The sequence below is a fragment of the Hylaeus volcanicus genome, chromosome 7 (genome assembly GCF_026283585.1).
Source record: "Hylaeus volcanicus isolate JK05 chromosome 7, UHH_iyHylVolc1.0_haploid, whole genome shotgun sequence".
In the NCBI taxonomy this organism is placed as follows: domain Eukaryota; kingdom Metazoa; phylum Arthropoda; class Insecta; order Hymenoptera; family Colletidae; genus Hylaeus; species Hylaeus volcanicus.
The window spans coordinates 4,621,924-4,631,561 of NC_071982.1; the positions used below are offsets into that span (position 1 = coordinate 4,621,924).

Here is a 9,638-nt window from a genome sequence, read left to right on the forward strand (position 1 = left end):
CTGTAGTGTCCACTGTCCCAATTAACTAAACATTTACCAATATTTTTTTCCCTGACGCTGTTGCTCTTTTCAATGGTTATTGTAGTTTCTAACGCAAATCAAGAGGTCCGATTTATCAATTTTATTATTTAATTTTCACTGCGGGCGAACAGAAGGCTATAGAGTTCACTAATCGTCGTAAGTACTCTGTACATTTTCCATTCGAGCACAACGAAAACGTGGGTGGAGCCGCATCCAAGCTGCCGCGAACTGGCAAAGAATTTAAAAAAGTACCAGGTAAACGTACACCTACTACAGTGCGCTACGACGCGGAAGTTTACAAGCAAGCGCGAGCTCCACCAGTGGGAAAGCGAGAGGAATCTATTTGTTTGCATTCCCTTCGGCGAACGCATAAGGACGACGAGCGGCGCACTCGAGATTTTCATGAATTTTAATGCCGCCGGATGCGCAAATCGGAGGCAGTTACGAGAGTACGTATGGCGCAAAAATTAAATTAGATCCTCCGACTCGAATTAGCTCTTTTCTAGCGCGTTGTACTGCCCCCACGCGCCCCGCCCCCGCCATCCCCCTGAACAATGGGAAAAACATCTGTATTTATTTCTGAAAACGGTTTAGCGAAATTGCAGCTATTTATTTATCTTTTTCTGGCACTGTTTGCTCGGCGCGAGTTGTTAATTAAAACGCGCCAAGCGTATGCTTTTGTATCCTTTTGTTTCGCGATTCGCGTATAAATATTTATCTGAATTTAAAACGATTGCTAGAAATGTTTGTTTTCTTACAAAACAATCGCGGCAGGATGATAGAGGAAAATTGCTCTCGATTGGAAAATGATTGAAGAAAATGGATTTGAAGAAACGATTATTATATAATAAACATTTGCGACGCGGTCGATGCGTCGTCCCAATATTTGCTGAACAAGGTTGATAAACATCAATGAAATACTATTAGAATGACAAATCGGTGACACGTACACGAGTTGGAAACGCGTGGCACGAGTCGGGAATAAAATTTACCGTCCAGAGGGTTGAGAGACCGTAACGCTGTCAAAGTTACGGCGCCGAATGTGTAGTAACGCTACGAGTGGTAAGCTGTTGTACGATAATTATGTTTGGTAAACTCGTAAACTGATGTACAGTGAGTGTAGAATGTATTCGTACACCGATCAATTTCCCAAAAAACTTTTGTGTGAAATTGTAGTTTCTTAACTTCCTTTTTATAATCAATAATATTGTACATATTCTCGGAAGTCTATAAGATAAATATAGTCCAAACAACATTTACTAGTTAATATAATTTGTGAAATTAACAAAAAGAATGCGAAAAGTGGGTAAAAGTATAGAAGCAATAAGCATTTGTAAGATTCTTATGACTAGACTGCGGATCTTTATGCAAAATAAAATCTTCGCAAACGTGCCTACAAAGATTGAACCAAAATAGGAATTTATTTTATTCTGCAAGTATTACAACCTGAACTTTACTTTCAATCTTTTTTATATTCTTGCATATTGTTTGCATTTTGTAGGTTCTTGCACATTCAAATTTCCTGTAAACGGATAAAGATCCGCAGCCTACTTATGACGAACCATTTACAGTAGAGTTTGTAACGTAAACACATTAGTTTATTGCTCCGTACGAATTAGAAAATATCAAATTTCCAGTAAAGTACTTTTAACAATGACTCTAATAAAGGAATTGAAGGAAATCCCACTTCGGATAACTAATAATTTAATTAATTTAACGCTTAGAAAAGTTACAATAATTATAAAATCAAAACGAAATCTCACAAAGGAAGTATTATATACTTATAAATTAATGTCAATTTTTTTTCTTTTTTAAACAAATTTTAAAAATTAAATAGTTGTGCGAATACTTATTGCTTCAATATTTCTGTCGATTAATGGTTTTTTTCTTGTTAATTTCGCAACTTACATAAATAGCTATTTTTTTTTTTTGTACTCTATGTATTCCAGAGATTTCCGAGAATATGTAGAATGTCATTGTTTATAAAAACTAAGTTAATAAATTACAATTTTACATAGTTTTTTTAGAAATTGATCGGTGTACGAATACTTTCTACACCCACTGTATACCGCAGATTACATCTTCTGATACTCAGACATGGGTTTAATTATTATTTAAAAAGTAGACTACTAGAAAAATCCTGGTACATTCGCTAGCGAAACATATTCTTTTTGAAAAATAAGTTTGATTAACATCTCGGTTAAAAAAGAAATGTCGAGTTTTGCAAGCTTTTGGATCAACGTCAGCTTACTAAAAGAGTAATCCTTTCAGTAATACAGGAGATTGGAAAAATTAATCTGGCCGGTAATACCAGGGATACTAAAAAAAAAAAATGAATCTCGTCAGTAACCCAGGATATTAAAGAATCTAATCTCGTTTAGCCAATCGTAATGAAACAAATCTCGTCAAGAAATTCGTCGTAAATGCTGTATCGATTTCTTTCTATTTCCGTAATGTATTTCGACGCAGTCGTGTGAACTTCGTTGAAAATGCGAAGGGAAAGAGGTGAACGAAACCGAAACTATTCTAGCGAGGAAAGTTTTCCTGCGGAGTCGCGCACAGTTCATCCAACGAATAAGATGTCTTAAGAAAATCGATAGGCTCTGTCTCCAGCCAAGGGCAGCTCGTGTACTTTCATCTTTCACCGTCTCCCCGCCCCACGGTTCGCTTTGACAGTTTGCACTGCGCCCTTAACAGTGGCAGACCTAATCACGAGATCGTTTGCATCGGCCGGGTGATTAATGTTTCTCTAGTTCAACATCCTACACGAACTAACCCCGAATCGACAGCTGAAATCCTCGTTGTACGATAAAACCTTCTAAAACAGGAAGTCACCGCTGACGTCAGAAATAGATTCATCCCAATAACTCGCGACACATCGATTGCTCGCATGGAATATCATTCGACGAGATAAACTAACGAATACAAAAGCGTGACGCGGCGCGCTGTAGGGGGCAATCGATCGAATACTGTTCAATTATCAATGAATTACGTCAAGATGGTCGCTTTATTCCCTGTGGCAAATGTCAAAACAAAAGCCAGGAGGCCTTGCTTGCCTGGTGACGTAGGCGTGATGGAAGAACACGCGATACGGCGTTGAAAGGTGACTGTCCACCCCGGCCGAACAATACAAGACGAAAGCTTTCGTTATTATTATCAGTTCGATGGTACAGTGATTCGGTAAAAGAAATTTAAAAATGACAAACAAGGTCGATGTGATTAAAGTGTCGAAAAGTAAATGAGAAATACTTACAGCGGGTGTAGAATGTATTCGTACACCGATCAATTTCCCAACAAACTTTTGTGTGAAATTGTAGTTTATTAGCTGCTTTTTATATAATCAATGATATTCTACATATTCTCGGATATCTCTAGAATATAGTTCAAACAACAATTACTAGTTTATATGACTTGCGAAATTAACAAAAAAATGTGAAAAGTGGGTAAAAGTATAGAGAAGCAATAAGTATTTGTACGATTTTTATGACAAACCATTTACAGTAGAGTTTGTAACGTAAACACATTGGTTTATTGCTCCGTACGAATTAGAAAACATCAAATTTCCAGGAAAGTACTTTTAAAAATGGCTCTAATAGAAGAATTGAAGAAGGTCCCACTACGAATAACTAATAATTTAAAATCCCAAGAAATCCCAAGAAGGAGGTATTATATACTTGTAAATTAATGTCAATTTCTTATTTTTTTAATCAAGTTTTAAAAATTAGACAGTTGTGTGAATACTTATTTCTTCCATATTTCTATCGATTGTTTTTTTCTTGTTAATTTCGCAGCTGACATAAATAGCTATTTTTTGTAATCTATCTATTCTAGAGATTTCCGAGAAATATGTAGAATGTCATTGTTTATAAAAAAATAAGTTCATAAATTACAATTTTACATAGCTTTTTTTTGGAAATTGATCGATGTACGAATACTTTCTACAGCCACTGTATGTGGCAAGTAAACTTCTATTTTTTTTGTACTCGTAGGCTGGTGAGAATTTGGATCAATAAGAAAGGGGAAAGAAAATCTGTGGGATCGAAATTTCACCTATTAAACAACTCCTCTGTTCTACTCAATAGGGTTGAAAGTAGAAATAATGATTGAAGATGCAAAAGAAACCCAAAATTACACATCACTTGAAAAAAGCAGAATCAGTGTGTGTACACAGTGTCCAGAAATAAATGAGAAATATTTACGTGGTCAATAAATTTCTATTTTTTTGTACTTGTAGGCTGGTGGGAATTTAGATCAATAAGAGAAGAAAATCCGTGACATCGAATTACCGATAAAAAATATTCCTCTGTTCTACTCGACAGCCGCGAAAGTAAAAACGAAGGTTGAAGAGGTTGGAGGATCCTTCAAGCTGGTAGTTTTCATCCATACAAGGTCAGCCCACGACTCGATAAGTCCACCGGATATGCACGTTCGAAGGTCAAGTGTTTAGGGACCTTCTTTTATAATTGAATGGACTTCTCTCGGACAGGGAAACGAGTCACGAACAGGCAATTTTTCACAGACCAAATGACGTGCCCGGCCGATCTTTATTGGCTTTCGCAAATAAATGTATGTACACCCCACTGTCATAGATTTGAATAAGAGTTTTAAAGGACGGAGGGAGATTTAGAAAATACCATTGGCTCTATCAAATAAAATACGAATGTCCTGGGAGAAATACAGTGTAAGAAGTAAATTATTATTACACATTATGAAAGAATTCTACAGTGAGTAACTTTAATATTCGGACACTGTGAGATTTTTACATTATCACATCATAACTTCGTTTCTAACAAAACAAGCAAAAAACGTAATCAAGTATTATATTCATGTATACGTTTAGTAAATAATAGTATAAGTTTTATTTACATAACTTACAATAGTTGTTAAATAACACGATTTAATCAAAACACTGTCTGATTTTCACGTTACTTTAATATTCGGACACTTTTAGAAACTATTTATTTTGAGGACTTATCCAACTTCTTCGGTTGGGCCTTTTGAGGTATAGAGTCTATACGATCCTCGTATTTGAACCGTTTGATGACATTTACCACTGTACTCTTACTCATGTTGAGTATGGCAGCAATTTGTCTACATGATTTCCCCTTTGCATTGTGAAAAGACACAAGTTGTATATTATACGTGATATTGCTTTTGCGTGGCATTATACACGTACACGTAACGATTATCGAAGAATAACTGATGAAATAAAGCTTGTTAGTATCATCCGAACAGTCGACTGCGTTTGTAAACAAACACTCCTTCTATCTAACTTGAAGTAACTCTGCGTAAACACTCAGAAAAGGTGCTACACTACCAAGTGTCCGAATATTAAAGTAACGCGAAAATCAGACAATGTTTTGTTTAAATCGTGTTATTTAACAACTACAGTAAGTTATGTAAATAAAACTTACAGTATTGTTTACTACACACATACCTTAATATAATACTTGATTATGTTTTTTATTTTTTTTATTAGAAACGAAGTTATGATGTAACAAAGTAAAAATCTCGTAGTGTCCGAATATTAAAGTTACTCACTGTACTTGTCAACATTTCATTCTCCGCTATTTTCCCCATGACGAATATACTTCTTACATTTTCATTTCGCGACAGTAAATCTCGAAATACCATGAACTTTAAGCTCTTGCACAGAAATTGAAGCTTAGGGGAAATTTAAAGATTCCCTCCGTACGAACTGGAACTAAAATACATTTTTAATTTTCTCTGCCGAATGAATCCGAGTTGAGGAACGCTAGGTCGCTGAAATTCAACGGAGAAAGAATTCTTTTATGCTCCATGACAGAGATTTCTGGGTGAAGCTCGTTTCGTGAAAGCTATCGTGTACGAACCGGAAGCAGGCCAGATTACGGGTTCGCGCGCGAGTTTCTGGAACCTGGAGTACTCCGCTGGGATAGTTTTAAATAACATTTGGAAACGTAGCCATCATCACACGTAACGATAACGTCAATTTACGAAGAATATTGCAACAACTTTTATCAATATTGAGATTTCTAACTGAAAATGTACTTTTACTTAAAGAAAATATAGTCTATGTTTACTCAGACATATCGTAGCATTCTGTCCTTTAAAAAATTTTACGAGACTACTCGCTATATACAATTTTGCCTCTTTACGATATTAGTATAGATTAGGCTTACAAGTCAATTATTTTTATCGCGCACGTTCATGCGTGACAGAGTAAAATAAACGAAGCTGAAACCCCGCTGCCTATCATCGAAATATTCCCTAAAATAGCTGGCATAAACGAACAGAGTGTGGAGAGTATTGTTATCAGACTATTCTTCGTGAAAAAGTACGTTGAAAAAGTGGAATAAAGTTTAATCGTAGAAGTCTTGGTTCTCGAAGGAAATGACTTTGAAGATTGTTTGGCCCTCGTGAAATGGACGCTAGTAAAGATAAGAATATAAATAAAGTTAGTATGAAATGAACACGTCGAGTTACCTAGATAAACACGGCACAATGTAACCTTCAAGTGCTAGCAATAAAGACCAACGGAAGCGTCATTTTTATGCGTCGCCCCAAGAAATTTCAAAAGCTATTTTCTCGAAAAAGAAAACTCGCACGAAAGAATGTATTCTACACTGTTCATCCATTTTTTAACGAAGAACCATTTGCTGCTCAGTATCAAGACAAATATGGAGGTATTTCTATTATTAAACGCGTCAACAATGAGAACACGAAATTGCATTTTTGGCAGTTGATTTGTTAAACCAGAAAGCGACTGTTCCCTCTAAAGAGCATTCCTCGTTCAAATAGAAACTGTTTTTCGATGTAAACATTGTTCACTGAGTTTCCATGGCGCGTCGTTTTTAATTAAATCCACACTGTCGGCTGTGTTCGCTAAAAACAATGCATCTTTTCAATTTGTAATGAAAAAAAAAGCGAATGAAAAAATTGTATCGATCGGTTAACGCCGACCGAAGCCTTTGCGAGTTTACTGTGTTTTATCAAACTTGAAATGGGCTGAGTATTCGATGACGTCGGTGTTTTCATTAAATTCGAATGGAAGAACAAATTCAAATTGAGAAATAATGTTAACAAAGGGGGTAACCAAATAACACAACGAAAGTATTATTTCAATTAAACGTAAATTAAAGAGTAAATTAAACTACGAATTTTGATAAAAGAACTTTTGCGAAATATATTTGAATGAAATGAAAATTAATCGAATGCACGCTTAAGCTACGATGCGAGAATTTACGAGAAAATCTCACTTGACCCGTCAGCAAAAATTTCGCCATTGTTAAGTCTATGCGTGACCGAGTAAATAACCTTACTTTGTACAGCGTGTCCACCCACGCGTGTACTCTTGCACGTATAAAGATTCGGTTTAGCACTGTGAAACCTTCAAAGATACCAAAGGCTCTGGAACAGTTTGCCCAGAGGATTTACTTTCTCGAAGACACAAGAAAACTTGTTAACCTGGAGGTACACGCTCTTAAGCAAGGGTAAACTATAGAGACACACCTAACATTGCTTTATATTCCAGAGAAAATTCTACTCTAAATAATTGTTCGGTGCAAATGAAAAACAAAACATTTGGACGTGACGTCACGACTCCCAGCGAACACCTACTTCACCATGATTTAGTTGCTACTTCAGTAAATTTTATATTTCGAATTTGCGCAGAATTATTCCATCGCATTTTAAACAAAAGTTTCGTTGCAATATTGAGTTTCTGAGGGAGTTACGATTTTACTTTGTACCACAGAGGAACTTCTAACGCGATATTGATCTCGCAACTAGAGCTCTTTATGCTTATTTCACTTTACGAGCATTAAAAGAATTTATTCCCTCGAGGAAAAGTCGCTGTAATATAGAGTACGAAAGTTAATATTTTTAAAATTGCGGCAGTCTTCTATCAGCCGTGTTCGATCAGTGTTATTCAACAGTAGGATTACAACTATCGGAATTTCATGTGTTCAAAGTTAACGGCTTCACCTGTACAAATTCATTCTCAGAGTAGAAGAATGAAATTACAGTTTCAGCGAACAGCCAACGCCGGTGTTGAGCACGTGGCCCGCTCCAAGACAATAACAAACGGAGGACACCGGGGACATTTTTTCAAGCCTAACGCGCATTTCTGCAGAAATTGTAACGTATCATTTTCAAATGGCGAGGGAACACCTATGCTTAACCTCATCCATAAATGATCCGATACACTTTATAATCCTCAGGATTATGAGATGGAAAAATAGATATTCAGAAATGTCTAACGAAGAAGACGAAGAACCTCCAATAAAATAACAATTGCGAATGGAAAGAAATAGATGCGAGATTTGAAAGGGTGAAACCGAACGCTATAACGATTACAGATTCACGACTGAAAAAATTCAACTATACTAAAACCGATTTAAGAATTCTATACTCGTCACAGAAGGGTCGATTTTCTAAAATGCCTACCCAACGTATTGTACCTTTTAAAGCGTACTTACTCGTCGGACGAGAAGACACGCAGTGACTTTTGTCATTACCACTGCCTTCTTTCTCTCCTGTGCTCTACCCCTCCGCCAGCGAACGAAACGAGTCTCTTCTCGTGTCGAAAGGGAAAGGAATCGTTCCAACGACGCGGTCGATCAACCCAGTTTCGGTTCGAAGAGGACGCCGCGGTAGAACACAGATAACGAGAAGATATAAAAAAAAAATACACTCGTGGAAAATTATTATCGAAACGTCCGACCTGACGGCACTGTTACTTCGTTTTTTTCCGGATGTTCATTAACTTTCGTTCGCCTCGTCGCGCACACGTTGCTGGTCGCGTGTCTGTTTACAAAACGACGACGTTACGCGGCCGTGCCGCTCGCTCGACTGAAGACGCTCGACTGCCGCCCCAGACGCTGAATCGTTCCACCCCCACCGCGGCCGCTACCCCTACCCCAAATCGCGTAGGGCTGCGATTGAAAACGCGATGGCGATAAATTATCATTCATCTGGACACGAAGAACCAAGTGACGATGATGATTATAAAGATGAAAATTTAGAAAAATCAGGGAGGAACTAAAACAGATATACAAGCAACAGAAACTATAAAATCGACACGGTTTAAGAGAGGTAAGTATAGAGGTAAGTAATAGGCTGGTTGTATTGGGTTGTCCAGAAAGTTCGTGGCAATTTTTAAGAAACATTCAAAGACACGTTTGAATTTCGATATATATTTATTGAATTACATATATATATGTACCATTTTGTTCCACAAATTTTTCCACCTTATTTGTTTTCAACCATTCCGATATATTCAGACCTGTACCGCCTACTAAAAATCGGCATGGACTTTCCAGACAACCCAATATAATCAAAATACGAAGTAATTCAAACGAGGACGATTACGAAGATAAAAATTTAGAAACTATAAAAATGACACAGTTTGAAAGAGGAATCCTAATAAGCAAAATTCATGTTTAACTAAAAATTCCAAAAAACAGGTGGAACAAAAACAACTCCAGATAATTGGTTTGTTCACAATTCAACGTAGAACAATATAAACTTTGTATTTATATTATAACCCAAATTTAAATTACCCCCATTTAATTGATTCTTAAATTACGTTTACTATACAGCTTTCGTTACTATCCCTATCAAATTAGCAAGCCTAC

The 9,638-nt window shown here is 36.6% G+C and overlaps 1 protein-coding gene across 1 annotated transcript in view; it reads right to left on the reverse strand.

Annotated features, from left to right (window-relative positions):
• Nucleotides 1-8,835, reverse strand: part of LOC128880098 (uncharacterized) — a 61,160-nt gene extending 52,325 nt beyond the window's left edge. Inside the window, exon 1 of the mRNA XM_054129804.1 lies at nt 8,481-8,835. The gene's annotated coding sequence lies outside the window, so the exon portion shown is untranslated. The remainder of the gene's footprint in view (nt 1-8,480) is intronic.
• Nucleotides 8,836-9,638: the final 803 nt, after the last annotated feature.